The sequence below is a fragment of the Mus musculus genome, chromosome 9 (genome assembly GCF_000001635.26).
Source record: "Mus musculus strain C57BL/6J chromosome 9, GRCm38.p6 C57BL/6J".
Taxonomy (NCBI): Eukaryota; Metazoa; Chordata; class Mammalia; order Rodentia; family Muridae; genus Mus; species Mus musculus.
In genome coordinates, this window is record NC_000075.6 from 62644186 (window position 1) to 62661514 (window position 17329).

The window sequence follows — 17329 nt, forward strand, 5'->3', positions numbered from 1 at the left end:
AAAAGCTGCTTTGGGTTGTATGTAATCTCAGCCCTGGGGAGGCAGAGACCAGACAGTTTAGCTCAGTCAGCATGCTCCAGGCCCGTCTGAGACCCCATCTCAAAAACAAGATAGACGCTCCTGAAGAGTGACATGAGAGATTGCCTCCTGGCTTACACACAGACACAAACACACACACACACACACGCATGCATACACATGTAATGAGGAACCTGCACAAATACATACACACACACACTTAAAAACAAACCTTCCTTAGGTTGTATTGCTTTCCTAGTTGGCTTTGAGGAGCGAGCTTGCTTTTCAGAGACACGAAAAAGTCTTGGTTTCTTGGCGAAGCTGGGTCTGAGACATAACCCAGAGCACTGCTCACAGGAGAGCCAAACCTGAGCTTTAATCATGCTAATGGCCATTGTCAGTTGAACTTGTATACACGCAGTGCTAAGTGCATTACATAGACTTTACTCACAGTCCTCCACAGTGGAAACTGACAGCCTTCTTTTTAAAAAGAAAGAAAAACTGAGACTCTAAATTAAACTCAATTAGTGACGAACAGCCCAGGATTCCTCCTTAGGCCTGTGACCTCAGACCTGGGTTTTAAAAGCTTTCTTTCTCAGAGGTGGTTTTCATTATGCCAGTGCAATGAACAGTCTGAGGCTGGTGACTGGCAGCCAGGGCTGGGGCATGGTTTATGAGTATGGGCGAGAGTTGTGGCCATGGACAATGCTACATGTAGATACAGTCAGCATGGCCCATGTGCTTGAAGATACACACATGTCTTCTGTACACTTCTACTGGGAACAAACCCTCTGCACCTCTACTCTGCCCGGTATTCCCCTGGGAACTCTGGGAACTTCCAACAGGAGACCCGAGGCCATGGGAGTTTGGCAGAGGAAAGACAGCACTTGCTTCCCTGGGTCTACAGATGTTGCCTTGTGACCTGGCCGAAGCCATACAGGGTGTGAGGTGCAGGGGACACAGCAGCACCAGAATCGTTAAGCTCACTTCTCTCATGGAGGAAACTGACTTCAGCCATCTCCTCAGGCAAGCATTCAATTGCACTGTGACTCTGCAAGGGACTGTGACTGGGCAGAGTTTGGGGTACAGAGGCTGAAGACTAGAGATGAACAGATAGTTGTCACCCAGGTGACAGGCGGGAGGAACATTTCAGACAGAGGGGATAGATAGCCTGTGTGCAGGGCCCCTGTGGTGGGACGGATGCAATGGGAGCAGCCAGGGCCAGCATGAGGTCCAGGAGAAGATGGTGACATAACCCTACCAGGCACCTGAGAAGCATAGGACGGTCTGTCTGAGGACAGTAGGGGGACAATAATCACACACAGGAGTTGTGATTGTGACAGATCTGCATTTCTGAAAGGGAAGTCTGGCTTTCAGGGGAGCAAGGAGGCATACAGAGAACCTGAGAGGGAGGCACCTGTATAGCACATAGCCTTAGCCATCTAGACAATGATGACAGAGCTGAGGCCTTTAGAAGCAGCTTCGCCATGGTTCCTAAGTCTTAGCATCTAAGAAGAGATACCCAGCTTCCCAGCCTATGTGAGAGCAAAGCAGTCCCTGACGCTAGGGAGGATGCTCTGCCTCATTCTCAGAGTCTCTTATGTTTGGCTTCGCTCGGGCTTTTTGGAAAATAGTAGAGAGACAGGGGAAGGAGGCAAGTTCTCCAATTTCTGGGCCATTTTCCCATTTTTTGTGGGAAAGTGCCCTGCAGTTATCTGTATAGATTGTCAGAGTGGATGGCAGCAAGCCCAGCCCAGGCCCTTTAGGGGAGAAGAAATGCATGATTCAGCTGGCAGGAGGGAGCCAGGGGGGTTAGTAATTGATGGTGGAGGCCAGAGCAAGGCTAGGGGCAGAGGGGAGACAGTGAGGGGCCTGAGATCCTCTGGGCAGAGATGCTCTAGAGAGCATGATGAGACAGGAGTGAGACTTTGGGGCCCCTCTGCAGGCAGAGAGGCTCCTGGGCACTGCTGCCTAAAGGCAAATCCGCCGTGCAGGGAGCCAAGAATTAATAGGTCAGGACCAATGGGGTGGCTGATCCAGTGGTAGAATTGCTTTTGGTCCCGGTCCAGCCTGCAAATTACAGGCCTAGGTTGCTGCTTCTGGAAAAGCTACTGGAATCAGGGTCTGCTGGTGACTGTGGTCAGCAGTCACACTGCCCTGCCTTGCCTTTCTGGGGCCATGGTCAGCTCTGATGGGGGGGGGGGGGCAGGGCTCTCCTTCCTATGTGTCAGGAACTTTGACATCACTGATATGTCAAAGAAGGGTTTGAGGGTTCCCAATTGCAAAAGTGAGCCTGGCTTCACGGGGCCTAAGAGACATGAGCAGCAGGTCTAATCCTCATGTGCCTGTGCGGTGTCCTGGATGGTTGCTAGGAGGCAGGAAGTGGATTTCCTAGCTTGGCCATGGCTATGAGGCTTTGGAAACTGTGTCGCCGCATTCTGAGCCTTGGTGTCCCAAGCTGGGAAATGAAGATTTTCGATGGCCAAGGTCAACACCAAACAAAAACAGGGTGACTGTAGGACTCTGACAAGCTCATGTCCACTGGGGTGGCACTTCCTCTGGCCTTCTGCCTTGTAAGTAGCCAGCTATCCTGCTGCACACATGATGAAGCCAAGGCTACAAAGCGAAGGGTTCTGACTGCTATCAAGTGGATGGTGACTGGCTGAGCCAGCACTCTACCCCCATCCACCCAGCCAAGGCTAAGGTGCCCGCCCCCCTGACCCTATATGGCTGCCTGTGGGTTCGTCTGGAGTCAATTTACGTTTAAGGAGGTTTTAAAAAATATTAGTTCTGAAATTCAGAACCAGAGACAACAGTTGCCTTGTTAATTTTCAGGCAGGACTTAAAGTGGGCGGGACTGTGGGGGTCAGCTCCAGCCAACACCACGTGAATTCCGACCAAATAAAAAGCCTGGAGCAGTGCCACCAACATCTTTTGGAACCTGTGTAGTAAGGTCAGACTGGGTGGGGTTGGTTTACAGAGATCATAAAAAATCAAAGATTTCAGACATCAAGTATTTGCCCACTCTGCCCCAAAGATTTTATTTATTTGGTTTGTTTATTTCAGGGTGTGAATGTATGTAGTGTGTGTGTGTGTGTGTGTGTGTGTGTGTGTGAGAGAGAGAGAGAGAGAGAGAGAGAGAGAGAGAGAGTGAGTGTGAGAGTGTGTGAGAGTGTGTGTGAATGTGAGAGAGTGTGTGTGAGTGTGAGAGTGTGTGTGAGTGTGTGTGAGAGTTTGTGAGAGTGTGTTTGTGTGTGTGAGTGTGAGAGTGTGTGTGAGTGTGTGTGAGAGTGTGTTTGAGTGTATGTGAGTGTGTTTGTGTGTGAGTGTGTGTGTGTGTGTGTGTGCATGTACAGTAGGTATTTGGGCATGCACATATGCAGAGTCCAGAGGTTGATATCAAGTGGCTTCCTCTATAACTTTCCACCGTATTTTGAGACAGGGTCTCTCACTGAGCCCAGAGATTACCAATGCAGCTATACTGGCAAGCCAGTGAGCTCCAGCCTGTCTCTGTCTCCTCAGTGCTGGGATTATAGACACACACACACACACACACACACACACACACACTGCTATTCCAGGCTTTTAGCTTTTAAATGTGCATGCTGTGCATCCAAACTGAGGTCCTCATGCTCGTCCGGCAAGCAGCTTTCCAATGGAGCTTCTCCCCTCCTCCACAGTTTCATAGATACAGAACCTGAGCTCTCTAGATGGGGGTGGGGTGGGGGTGGGTGGGGGGAGCTGCCTGAGACCTTGAGTCTTTCTTCTCCACAGAGCTTCAAAATGGCAGCAGCCTCCTATATTCGTCACAGATGACCAGATAATCTCAGGAAGTGAGGTGGCTACACTTCTCAGAAGCCCTTCAGCAAGCCACAGGGAATCCCGCTGGCCTCTACGAACATGCTCAGGGGTCTTTAACTGAAAGCTTATCCTCACCCCCAATCAGTCCTGCAACATGGTCCCTCAGCAGCCAGCTACCACCTCCACAAACTCCTCACTACCCCATGCCTCCGTTTCCACCACCATTGCCAATTGCTCTAGATTTTAGTTGCTTGTTTGTTTGTTTGTTTGTTTGACTCCAAACACGGCCTTTGCACAGGCTGAGCTACTGGCAACCCCACCACTGCTTGACAGCCTCAGCCCTCGTGTTTATTGAGATATGACCTCATGATGTAACCCAGGCTGGATTTGAACTTGCAGTCCTCCAGCTTCAACCTCTTGAGTGCTGGGGTTACAGGTGTTACCACAACATGCCTAACCAAAAAAAAAAAAAAAGGTAATTTTTAGTCAATGCTAGGATCTGAGAGGGCAGTACTCCAGCTGGGGTACAGCCTGCCTGTTACTCACTTTTAAGGGTGTGGCCCTGCCTGTTTGCAGAGGACATAGCCACTCTCTGAACCAGGATAATAAGAGTGTGACAGTAATAGCAATCGGCACCTATACAGAGGCTTAGTACACTCAGCAGGCTTTGTGCGGAGGTCACCTCACTGTAAACCCTGGGCATACAATCACTCCCTGTAAGTATATTTGTACCTTCTGAAGATGGTAAGGAATTTGCCCAATGGCAAAGCTGGGACTACAGCCCTGGGCTGGTTGTATGAGTTCATCCTGGCAGCTTCCTACACCTGCGTCACTTTTTATCAGGATTAACCTTTTTTGACCAGCTACACCATGGCCTCTCAGGGAAGAACACGTTTATCTCCTCAGTTCCTGTTGAATCCGACAGAGTTAGTTACTCTCAGAAATGACCACGTTAGCTGAGGAGAGAGTCTGTGCTGAAGAAAGCACGAGGTTCCCAGTCTCACCTCCCGCCCCTGAGACCCACAGTTTAAAAGCTGGATCATCTGTGAGTTCAAGGTCAACCGGGTCTACAGAGTGTGTTCCAGGATAGCCAGGGCTACACAGAGAACCACTGTTCCGGCGTGGTAGTCCCAGCACTGAGCAGGTAGAAGGCAGATCCCTGGAGGACCCAGGCAAGCTTTCCTGACGTACTTAGTGAGTTACAGACCAGTGACCTTGTCTCAGAAAACAGGGTAGAAAAAACAAACAAACAAACAAACAAGATAGGGACTGGGGAGATGGCCCAGTGGATGAATGTTTGCTATGCAAGGGTGAAGACCTGAGTTCAAATCCTCAGCGCTCACATAAAAGCCAGGCATGGCAGTGCACCCAAGAGAGGGAGATACGAAGACACAGGCAGATTCCAGGGACTTACTGGCCAGCCATCTAGCCAAAGCACCAAGTTCCAGGTTCAGAAAGAGACTCTATCTCAGGCTCCCCTAAGGACTTCAATAAGGGCAGGAATACACAAAGACAAGCTAGTCCCCAAGGCAGAAAGATTGAGTCAACAGTCCTGATTGAACGGTCCAGAGAGAGTGGAAAGAAGGCTCTGGCCAATCACGAAAGAGTGGAGAAAGGCACCTGGCCAATCATGAGAGAGTGGAGAAAGGCACCTGGCCAATCATGAGAGAGTGGAGAAAGGCACCTGGCCAATCATGAGAGAGTGGAGAAAGGCACCTTCCTGGGGCAGTGCTGGTGGTGCTGGGGTCGGATAGAGGGCAGGCAGGGGCCTTACCTATGAGAACACTGGCTTCATTTACACAGCAAGCTTGGTTTCAATGGCTCCAATTACCCATTCATCCGTGCCTCTGCTGAGCACCGTAACCTGCAACCTCCGGTTGCCACTGTGGATTTGGTAGGCCTTACCTCCGTGGTGGACTGCCGGCTGTCTTCTTATCGGTGCTGTGCCCCCAGCACACACCTAAGGCTTTCTTCACAGCAGCACTTGATCAAGAGTAAGACACAAGGCATTTTTATTTCTAGGCCATGAGGATCCCGGTTTCCCTGACTGGCTGACTATCCAATCCTCTCAGTTACTGTATGTAATCATCTTCTCCCATTTATGACTTGCCTTTATACCGTTTTTTGAAGAACAACAAAAAAAAATCATAATTTAAAAATATTTTAATATACAAAGTATGAGTTTTCCTTACGGCATCTTCTGATGTAATTTGGTTTGGTTGGTCCGTTCTCCCTCCCCACCCTCCCACCCCCTCCCCTTGGCCTCTTTCCCACCCCACTGTCTCCACTCAGGTTCATGTCACCTGTGTCCTGTTGAGGTCTCCTCCCTCAGCATCTCTCTTTTCCTTCTCAAGGTCCCTCTCCACTTTCATGACCCGAACCCACATATATATATACACACATAAACATTAAAGCCGGGTTCACATATGAGAGAGAGCATGTGGTATTTGTCTTTCCGAGCCTGGGTCACCTCACTTAATATAATAATTTCCAGACCATCCATTCTCCTACAACTTTCATATTTCCATTTTTCTTTATAGCAGAATAAAATTCCATTGTGTATCGGGACCACATTTTCATTATCCTGTCCCCGGCTGACGGACATCTAGGCTGGTTTCATTTCCTGGCTATTGTGACTACAGCAGCAAAGCTTCATGGGTGAGCAAATGTCTCTGTGGTAAGATGTAGAGTCCTTTAGATATAAGCCCAGAAGTGGACCCAAGCTGGATCATATGGTAGTTCTACAAGAAAAGTCATCTTAATTTTAATGTAGTTAAATGTCTCGATGTTGTCCTTATGACTGGTGCTTACTGTGTGTTGTTTAAGAACTCTTTCCCCAGCCTGAGGCCGTAGATGTATTCTCTTACATTGTCTTCCAGCCGAGTCATAGTTTTCCCTTTGTTCCATCTGGAATTGGTTTTTTGTAAATCACTTAGGGTAGAAATCTAATTTCACTTTCCCCATGTGGGTAAGCAATAGGCTGGTGTGATAGGCTCGCAGTATCTGGCTGTAGCCACAAACTTCCACACGTGTGAGGAGTTAAGCCTAGGCTCTCTTGTCTATTTCATCCCTGGACTGCTGGCACGCAGTCATAATCACTGTATTATTATGATAAATCTTGGTATCTGATACAGCAAATAACCACCTGGTTTATGGACTATGCTTTAACTCTTAAAAAGAATACAATTCGTTTCGTTATTTAATATGTATGAGTATTTTTCTCTGTATTTTTCTGTGTATGTTCTGTGTACTACATATATGCAGCGTCCACAGAGACCAGAAGAGGGTGTCAGATCCATTGGAACTGGAATTAGAGAAGGTTGTGAGCCAACATGTGGGTGCTGGGAATTGAACCTGGGTCCTCTGGAAGAGCAACCAGTGCTCTAGCCACTGAGAAATCTCTCCAGCCCTTGTACTTAACTTAAAAAAAAAAAAGGCAAAAACAAAAACAATCCACCAGAGTTCCATGGCTCTTCTGACCATCTCACTCTTTCATATGCATTTAGCAGTCAGCTTCTTAAATGAGAAAAAAAAAGGTTGGAATTTTCATTGAAATTGCATGAACTTTATATGTGAGCTTAGAGAGATTAATGCTACAATCAGTTTTCTTATCCAAGAACATGTTCTATTTCACTATTTCATGTAATTCATGACTTTATTCCAAGATGCTTTATATTTTTTGCTATCTTTGTATTTGATATTTTAAAATGTTTATTGGTGTCCACTAGAAGTATAGAAGTGTGTGTGTGTGTGTGTATACACACACACACACACACACACACATATATGTATATATGTATATCCTAAGTTAAACATGCATTAATTGCTGCAAACTGAACACACCCATTTATATGACTGAGAGTCAAACGTCAGTATAGGCCCCAGGTCCTCTTTTGCATGGGCCACTCTCTACTGCCTAAGGTAGCTTCCTCTTACCCAGGTCCCAGTTAGCCCCACCTGTGTTTCTGAAATGAAACCAGATATTACTCTTCAGCATTATTTTAGGGAAAAGTATTCATATTGCTACATGCAGAATAAGAGCCCTCATTCTTGTGGTGACATTGCATGAAAAGACCACAGTTTTGTGACTCTTCCTCCTCTGATCACGAGCATCTAGCAGTTTCTAGTTTGGAGTTACTTTCTTTACCCAGTACAGCTTCAGGCATTCCAGTAAGAGTCCTTTGGGGACACATCTTGGAGCAAAGTTGCCACATCATAGGGCTCCTGCATGCTCAGCTGGAGAGCTGCTGTCTGACTGTGTCTCCAAGTGACTGCAGGCTTATATTCCCATCAATGCCTTTACCCATGAGCCTGCCCTGCTCACTGGCTTGTGACTCTGAACTTCTAAGATCCTCCTGCCTCTACCTCCCAACTTCTGAGGTGATAGGCATGCCTCACTATGCCCAGGCTTATGGCGTGCTGGAGATGGAATCCAGGGCTCCTTGCACGCTATGCAAGCACCCTACCCACTGAGCCATGTCTCCCACCTTTGGATAGGGTTTTGAAATATCTGTATTAGACCCACTCATATGGCCTGTCTGTGCCTGCCACCACCTTCTGGTTCACAGGACACTGGGGAGCACAGAGGGATGACAAGGTTTATTTAGCTAGAAATAGACTCAGGGGATTCTTCCTGCTTATGACCAATTCCAGAACACATCTCTTTCCCCTCATGTTCCCATCCATTGTCGCTCTCTAGGTTTCCTCTGACCTCCTAGGCTCCCTGCCTCAAACTCATTAGTAGCCACTTAACATGGTCTTATGGCCAAAGGACATCAGCCTTCATGCCTTGGGGCAAGGTGTAAGGGCAGCCTTGAGGGTGAAGAGCTGCCCTCTGTCCCCTGAACATGCTGCACTTACTTTCTCTCTCTGTCTGATGGAGAGAAAATGCAGCCCAGGCTCCTCTCCTTTCATCCTCGTGAGAATTCATCAATCATTCCATAAAGGCTTGCTGTACAATGGGCCTGCACTACTCCATACAGTAGGCAACAGCTCACATAATTCCCATGCAAACCCTGAAGTTAAGAGAATTAACTTGGGTTGGAGAGTTGACTGAGCCATTAAGAGCACTGGCTGCTCTTCTAGAGGTCTTGAGTTCAATTCCCAGCAACCACATGGTGGCTCACAACCATCTGTAATGGGGTCTGGTGGCCTCTTCTGGTGTGCATGCAGACAGAGCACTCATATACATAAAGTATATGTATAGATATGAACTCATTTACATAATATAAATAAATATTTTTTAAAGAGAGAGAGATGTTAAGCCATTGGCCCAAGGTCCCACAATTCAGTGTAAGTCCACCTGATTCCAGAGCCCATAACTTTGACTCACCTACTGTTCCTTCCTTGTAATCCAAATACTTGCATGATTTAAGAAAGCCAAAACAGCTTAGTCATGCAATCAGTGACTTTGAGTAATGGTTAGCTGTCACCTGGGAAGACAATTAAGGAATTGTCTAGATCAAGTTGGCCTATGGGTATGTTTGGGTGGGGGTTGTCTTAATTGCTATGTGATGTCGAAAGATTCAGCCCACCACGGTTGGCACCATTCCTTAGGCTGGGAATCCTGAATTGTATGAGAAGAAAGTCAGCCAAACAAGCAAGCAGTCCCTCATACATTTATTTCCCTCCACTCAATTCAGGTAGCTGCTTCAAGTTCCGGCCGCTGTGACTGCTCAGCTAGGATGGACTGTAACCTGGAAAGGTAAGCCGAAGAAACCCCTTTCTCTCCTAAGTTTGGTTAGTATACTTTGTCACAGAAACAGAAATGAAGCTAGAATATCTTGTCTGACTTGCATCAAGTGTTCTCCTTTTTGTGCCCCTAGCAATGAGTAAGGGGAAGGCTGTCTCTGTTTCTTTCAAGGCCCTTCATGGCCCATATGACATCATCAACTCTCCAGTGCTTTCATTGATTAAACAGAGAGGGGGGAGGGAGAGAGGGGGAGAGAGAAAAGGAGAGGAGAGGAGAGGAGAAAAGAGGAGAGAGGAGAGAGGAGAGAGAGAGAGGAGAGAGGAGAGAGGAAGGAGAGAGGAGAGAGGAGAGAGGAGAGAGGAGAGAGGAGAGAGGAAGGAGAGAGGAGAGAGGAGAGAGGAGAGAGGAGAGAGGAGAGAGGAGAGAGGAGAGAGGAGAGAGGAGAGAGGAGAGGAGAGAAGAGAAGAGAAGAGAAGAGAACCTTGTTTTCATCACAGAGAGAAGAGAGTCCTGGTTGAGAGGGTAAGAAGGAGGAATCCACACACCATTGTCCCTTTAACACTCTGACTACAGCCAGACTCCAGACACATGGAAGCAAGAGAACCTGTGGGAAGCAGCCCTTCACTCTTCTACCGGGTTAGACAGCCAGTCACTGGAGGCAGGTGCCCAGGCTCCTCCTCTCCATCATCCCTCTGCTGCTGTGGTTGGGAAACTATGGAGTCCGGCTGGGTTTCCATCCTCTCATCCTGTCTCGGCCCCTCCCAGATCCTCAAGCAACAAGCAGATTCGGAGAAAACTGCAAAGCTGGCTCTTCTTTCCGAAATACTGTGGAGAGAGAATTCCAAACAGAGAATTGGGAAACATGGAACCTCTGGGCCATGGCACAGCTGATTGAAAGATGAGTCTTCCTCGGGACAAAGCCAGGCTGGCCCAATGAGCCAGCTGCAGACAGGACAGCGGCCTTCTGTTTTGACTGTTTGACTGTTTTGGTTGCTTGTCTCATTTCATGTTCCTCCTGGGAGCAATTTGCTGAGAGAGCTGGTCCCTGCCCAGCAGTGCACTGTGTATAAGAGAGGACAGGCAGATAAATATGTGTGGGCTTGGGAGGAGGTTCTTTTACGTATTATTTTTTAAAATATGGAACATTTCATGAATTTGTGGGTTATCTTGCACGAGGGCCATCCTCGTCTAATCCATATTATTTTACTTTTTTTTTTAATGTGTGCTGCCAAAGCAAGCAGTATGCCGCAGTTCTATGGAGGGGAGGAAGGAGGAAACGGAAGCCTAGATCAAGGAGTGGCTCCTTGCAGTAAGGGCCTCTCTATCCTTCAGGACCAGAAAGCATCCTTCATTGCACTAAGAAGCTGAGGCACAAGGAGGGGAAGTGACGTGCCAGAGGTCACACACCACAGCCTAGGGTCCAGAGTTCCTTGTCCTTGAGACAGCTTTCATTCAAAGCCTAACATTTATCGGCAGTCTCACTGAAGAGCTCCTTTCACTATGGGCCAGAGGGGTCATCAACCCACAGGGTCGTGGTGATGGAACTGAAGCTAGTCCCGTGGGCTTCATTGGAGAACATTCTCCATGCCTTTACAACCCGTCTCTCACCTCCAGCAGGGCTGTGCTGTGTCATCCAAGACACTGACTTCTGAAGGTGTAACGCACACAGTACTCAGGCCATGTCTCCCACGTCAGACTGTGAGCTTCTGAAAGACCATCTCTCACTGTGCCAGTCCCAAGCACACAGTAGGCACTCAAAACATGGTGAATGTGTGAATAAGTCAGGGAGTGGATGCGTTCACATTAGGCCGGTGGATGAATAAACCAGTAATTCTCCAGTAAAAGACCTGTTTAATGTTCCATGCGGTTTCCTGTGCCTGGAATAAAAAATGGACGATTAAATCTGAGCTCTCTGCTCTCATAATAAACTGTCAAATCAAGTCATACCCTTTAAAACTCTTGCAAACAGCCAACAAAACAGATACCACTCCTCTGATTTTACAGATGCACCAAGGTGCAAAACCCCATTGGCTTAGCTCAGCTGGTAGAAAGCTTACCCAGCATACACAAAGCCCTGCTTCCATCCCCAGCACTGCACAAACCCAGGTGTGGTGATACACACCTGTAATCCCAACACTTGGGGGGGGGAATGGAGGGGGGGAATTCAAGATCGTTTACTGCTACATCATGAATTTGGGGCCAGTCTAGGCTATATGAGATCTTATCTCAAGAAAACATAAAAGGCAAGGCGAGGTGGTACCTGCCCTTAGTCCCAGTACACAGGAGACAGAGTTCGTCAGATTTTGAGGCAAGTTCTGTGAATTTGAGACCAGCCTTCTATATAGCAAGTTCCAGGATGGTCAAGGTTACATACCAAGGCAAATGTGTGTGTGTGTGTGTGTGTGTGTGTGTGTGTGTGTGTGTGATTTTTGTTTTCAATTTAATTCTCTCATATACCATGCTTTAACCACCATTTCCCCTTCCTCCTTTCCTCCCAGTCCCTCCCTCCTCTCAGCGCCTCCCTCCTCCCTCCCCTTCCCCCTAATCTGTTCCTCCTCCATCTCCCATCAGAAAAGAGTAGGCCTTCCAGGGATATCAACTAAACATGAGCATATCAAGTTGCAGAAAGACTAGGTACCTCCCCTTATATTAAGGCTGAATGAAGTGACCCAGTAGGAGAAAGGGGTCTCAAAAGCAGGCAAAAGAGTCAGAAGTAGCCCCTTGAACCATAACATATATGCAGAGGACCTAGGTCAGAGTCATATAGGCTCCCTGGTTGGCAGTTCATTCTCTCTCAGTTTTAAAGATTTACTTTTTATTTATGTATGTGTCTGCTGTATGTATGTTCACCACACATGTAGGTTCACTGAGAAGCCAGAAGAGGACATCAAGTCCCCTGAAACTTGAGTGCTGGGAACTGATCAACAAGAGCTCTTAACCACTGAGCCATCTCTCTAACCTTCTACATAATATTTTTAAAAAAGAGCCAGGGATGTAATATCAGACTTGAAGTCCAGGCTTAGTGCTATGTGCTGCCTTGACATCAGGAAGTTTCCAAATGGTCTCACTGCAAATTGTCAGTTCCCTGACAGCCACAGAAATATCCAAACAAGCCAGCCCCGTCCACCTGTGGGAGCCCGGAGGCACCTCAGCCCTTGACACTGCTGGCATCACACAGTCCCTGCCATTCACTCAGTTTCCAGGGCATCAGTACAATCTCCTGTAGTCTGAGTGTCCTCCTCCAGGGTGTGAAACCAAGACTTGATCTGTCCAACATGGGAGTGGCACATTCAGCTCTCCCCACACGCCAGGGTTGAAATTGCCCCTCACCAGATGGGGTAGAGGGGCTGATAAAACAGAGACCCACCTAAGGTCCTACAGCTGTGAGTCTCTGGACTTAACCTTAAATTCAACCCCACAATGGCAGAGCCTCCCCTCTTTCCCTTTGTGCCATAGCATCGGATATTTACCATCCTACTAGTCTGTCCCATTAGACTCTCTTGGAGTCTAATGTAGGCCTGGGGTAGGGAAGGTGAGTTTTCTGGGAAATGTTTCTGAACTTCCATTTCCTCTTGGAAAAAGTCAGAATAATGGTGACCTCCCCCACAACAACAGTGTATCTAAGAAGTTAAAATCAACTTTGGATTAACTCCAGGCTCCACCAACCAGATGCTCCTCCATAGTCTCCTTAACACTCTGTGACTCCCTTTGATCACTCTAAAAGGATAACAACGGGATCTGCATCACCAGGCCATTACAGCCTGAGAGATTGGTGTGTGGACAGCCCTGGTAGATTCTTATCTCTGCTTTTCAGGGTTAGGGTGAGAATCGCATGAGGAAAACCACAGGGGATTGTGGGTCTAATGGTTGCTTCTTGATGATGCCGACTCACTGCTGCTCCTAGCTGCCTACAATGGATGCTATCAGCTGCTTCCTAATCCTGTTCAGCTCCTTCCTTCTCTTCCTCTTTTTCTTCCTCCTCCTCTTTGCTCTCCCCCACTGTCCTAGTACCACAATTTTGCTAAGAAATTAGCCTTTCACTAGGCAAGATCCAGTTACAATCAGTCTAAGCCATCATGACAATTTGGTTTTTGTGGTTTTTTTAAACTTGTTTTATTTTTAATTATGCATGTGTGTAGATTTGTGCACATGAGTTCAGTTGCCCACAGAAGAAGGTGTCAGACCTCCCGCAGCAGGAGTTGAAGGCAGGTGTGAGTGCCAATGAGGATATGGGATCGAGACCCAGGTCCTCTGCAAGAGCAAGAGCAGGGTGTGCATTCAACGTAGCCACGTCTTCAGCCTCCATCACAGTGATTTTGCTCCCTCAACCTTGACTGGAGCGGAAGTGAGCATAGATCCCAGTTCTGACCAGATAGAGCAGTGGGAAAGTGTGCCAGGGAGTCTGAGCAGCCTCCCCCACCCCATGTTGGCATGCTTACACAGAATCAATAACTTCAGCTGCCATTTTGAATCAGCCCTAGAACAACGAGAAGCAAGAGACACAATGGCCTCTGTTAGCAGCCTCTGGGAGTCTTGTTTTGTGACAGATGATGCATTCAGTCATTACTGAAATCCATTTAGGGCTTGATTCTCTGTTTCTTGCAAACAAAGCAACACAATGAATGTAGCTCTTGGCTCCCCTCACCTTCCTGTCACAATCGATTGCTCTCAACCAATCTTCCTCTCCATCTCTCATCATATTTGAGAGCAGCTTTCTAAAAAGTAAAACACTTTGTGTCTCTCTCCCTGTGTTCTTCTCTTAAGAAAGAGTCTCACTGTATAGCCTTGGCTAGCCTGAAACTTACAATGTAGACCAGGCTGGCCCCAAACTCAAAGAGCTCTGCCTGCCTCGGCCTCCTAAGTCCTGGGATTAAAGGTGTGAACCACCACAGCCAGCCTGTCTTTCTACTCTTTGTGAAAGAAGTAAAGGAATCTGCTTTGCCTAGACCAGTTCTTGAGACAAGTAATAAATATTTCTTGAATAGATGAGAAAATATTCTACTCCTTGAAGTATCCTTTACATATGTCTGGACAAAATAACTTTCCCTGAAGTGGTTGGATTGAAACAGGAATTCTAGAAGATTCTTGTTAAGTTTTATGAGCTATTAAGGGTTGCTGTGAGGAAACAACATTGTCATATTTGGGGTTATGTTTCCAGTTTTGACAGCTTGAGTGATCTCCCTCTAAGGAGAATTTGAAAAACTGGGCAAAATACTTTCCAGAAAAGTCAGCATGAAAGTGTGGGAAAAGTATCAAGGTAGGGAAAAAAAAACCAAAAACAAAAACAAAAAACAATTGGCTGGCTGAGATTTGAAAGAGGAAGGATCGCCAAGGAAGGGAGTCCCAAGCCTGGCAGAGCACAGGGCCTGCTGGGGCCCTGAGGCATTTTCGAGTCTAAAAAGGTGGCTGAGAGACTGGGAGACATCCTGGAATATCTGTGTAGAGAAAAGTGTCAGGGTTTGTGGTTTGTGGTGAAGACCTTCCAAGCCCTGAAGGACTATTCCCAACATGCAAGGGAACAGCTGGGAAGCCAGGCCTCACACAGACCCTGGCCCAGCTTCTACTTAGATGGCATCTGAGTACCCAAGAGGTACTCAGGCCCTGCAACATAAGCAACATGTCAAGCGACCAGGTAATCCTGTCTGTAAAGTCTGTTCTCACAGCCTTCCGTGATAATGACGCATGGCCAAAGATAACTAGTTACAGAACAGGACAACCTGTGTAAACATTGGAAGAAACAACACACAGGAGAAAAGGACCCTAAGATTACGGCTTATGGCTTAGCCTGTAGAAGGTTTGCTGTAGCCAGGCCAGGAGGAGGGAGGAAAGGAAGGAAAGAAGGAAGGAAGGAAGGAAGGAAGGAAGGAAGGAAGGAAGGAAGGAAGGAAGGAAGGAAGGAAGGAAGAAGTTGGTTATTGTACTGGTTGGTTTTATGTGTCAACTTGACACAGGCTGGGGTTATCACAGAGAAAGGAGCTTCAGTTGGGGAAGTGCCTCCATGAGATCCAGCTGTAAGGCATTTTCTCAATTAGTGATCAAGGGGGAAAGGGCCCCTTGTAGGTGGGACCATCTCTGGGCTGGCAGTCTTGGGTTCTATAAGAGAGCAGGCTGAGCAAGCCAGGGGAAGCAAGCCAGTAAAGAACATCCCTCCATGGCCTCTGCGTCAGCTCCTGCTTCCTGACCTGCCTGAGTTCCAGTCCTGACTTCCTTCAGTGATGAACAGCAATGTAGAAGTGTAAGCTGAATAAACCCTTTCCTCCCCAACTGCTTCTTGATCATGATGTTTGTGCAGGAATGGAAACCCTGACTAAGACAGTTGTAATGGATAAGAGTAAGAATTTTAACAGTGAACTAAAAACAAATAGAAATCATTAAGCTAAAAGCATTTAGAATCTAAAGAACGTTTTTGGAGACTTGGGAGACGGCTTAGTTGGTAAAATGCTTGCAGTACAAGTGTGAAGATCTGAGTTAAGTTTCCTGGACCCAAGTCAAGCTGGAGTCCATCAATAGTGTGTGTCTCTGATCTCATAGGTGAGGGGAGAGGAAGGAAGCGGAGAGGTGGAGATAAGAGAGTCCCAGTATTACATCATATTACAGTCCCCAAAAGCTCATAGGCCAGCTATGCTGAATATGTAGCTTTGAACAAGTGACCCTGCTTCAGACAAGATGAGAAGCAAGGACTGACACACAAGATTGTCATCTGACATCCAAATGAGCATGTGCATGCAAGTGTTGTGTGTGTGCACATGTACACATACATACACACACACACACACACACAGAGAGAGAGAGAGAGAGAGAGAGAGAGAGAGAGAGAGAGAGAGAGAGAGAGAGATTTATTTGGCTGAGAAAAAAATTAGTAAATCTTTTTGAAAGGGAGAAGAAAAATATTCAGAATAAACCACAGGAAGGAAAAACTGGAATTGTGTTGAGTGGGCAATAGACATGGATCTGGAGGACCGTCAGGAAGTCCCGCCATGTCTTCTGAGAATGCCAGTGGTGGAGGACAGCCATGGCTGGGCATAGTGTAGAGCCGGTGGCCAAAGAGCTTCCAAACCCAAGAGAAGTTCAAGTGTAAGTGAGAGCAAACTCATTCCATAAGAATAAATAAGAACAAGCTCACAGCACAGCAGCGCTTCTCAGAATCACTCTCAAAGAAAAGTCTTAACGGCAGGTGTAGAGAAGAAAAAGGATGTTTCATTTTTAAAGGAGCAAGGGGAGGTGTTAAATGACAGTGGACTTCTCTTGTTTGTTTGTTTGTTTTTTGAGACAGGGTTTCTCTGTGTAGCCCTGGCTGTCCTGGAACTCACTCTGTAGACCAGGCTGGCCTCGAACTCAGAAATCCACCTGCCTCTGCCTCCCAAGTGCTGGGATTAAAGGCATGCGCCACCACGCCCGGCGACAGTGGACTTCTCAACAGAAATAACAAGAATCAGAAGGTGGCAGACTGTTTCCATGCACTCAGAGGAGAAAGGATCTGTGCCAACGCAGAACTCCACGCCAAGAGGAAACTTCTGTTGCAAAAAAAAAAAAAAAAAAGTAAGAGGATGGAGGGACGGCTGTGCAGTTAAGAGCCCTTGCTGCTCTTGGGACGACCCAGGTTTGATTCCCAGCACCCACATGCCACACCAGGTCACATATATCTGTGACTCCAGATTCAGGGAATTTGACACCCTCTTCTGGCCTCCGTGGGCACTAGGCATGCAAGTGGTGCATATACATAAATATAGACAAAACGCCCATACACATAAAATAAAAATAGATAAATCTCTAAAAAATAAAAGTGAAATAACAACATTTTTCAGATCAATGAGAGTA

General features: G+C 47.1%; 1 long non-coding RNA gene across 1 annotated transcript; it reads left to right on the forward strand.

Moving 5' to 3' along the window:
• The first annotated feature begins 5531 nt into the window (after positions 1-5531).
• On the forward strand, positions 5532-10160 carry Gm39353. The gene is made up of 4 exons (XR_870834.2): positions 5532-5813; positions 6360-6477; positions 9462-9523; positions 10009-10160. It is a non-coding gene; the product is annotated as a predicted gene, 39353 (long non-coding RNA).
• The last annotated feature ends 7169 nt before the right edge of the window (positions 10161-17329 follow it).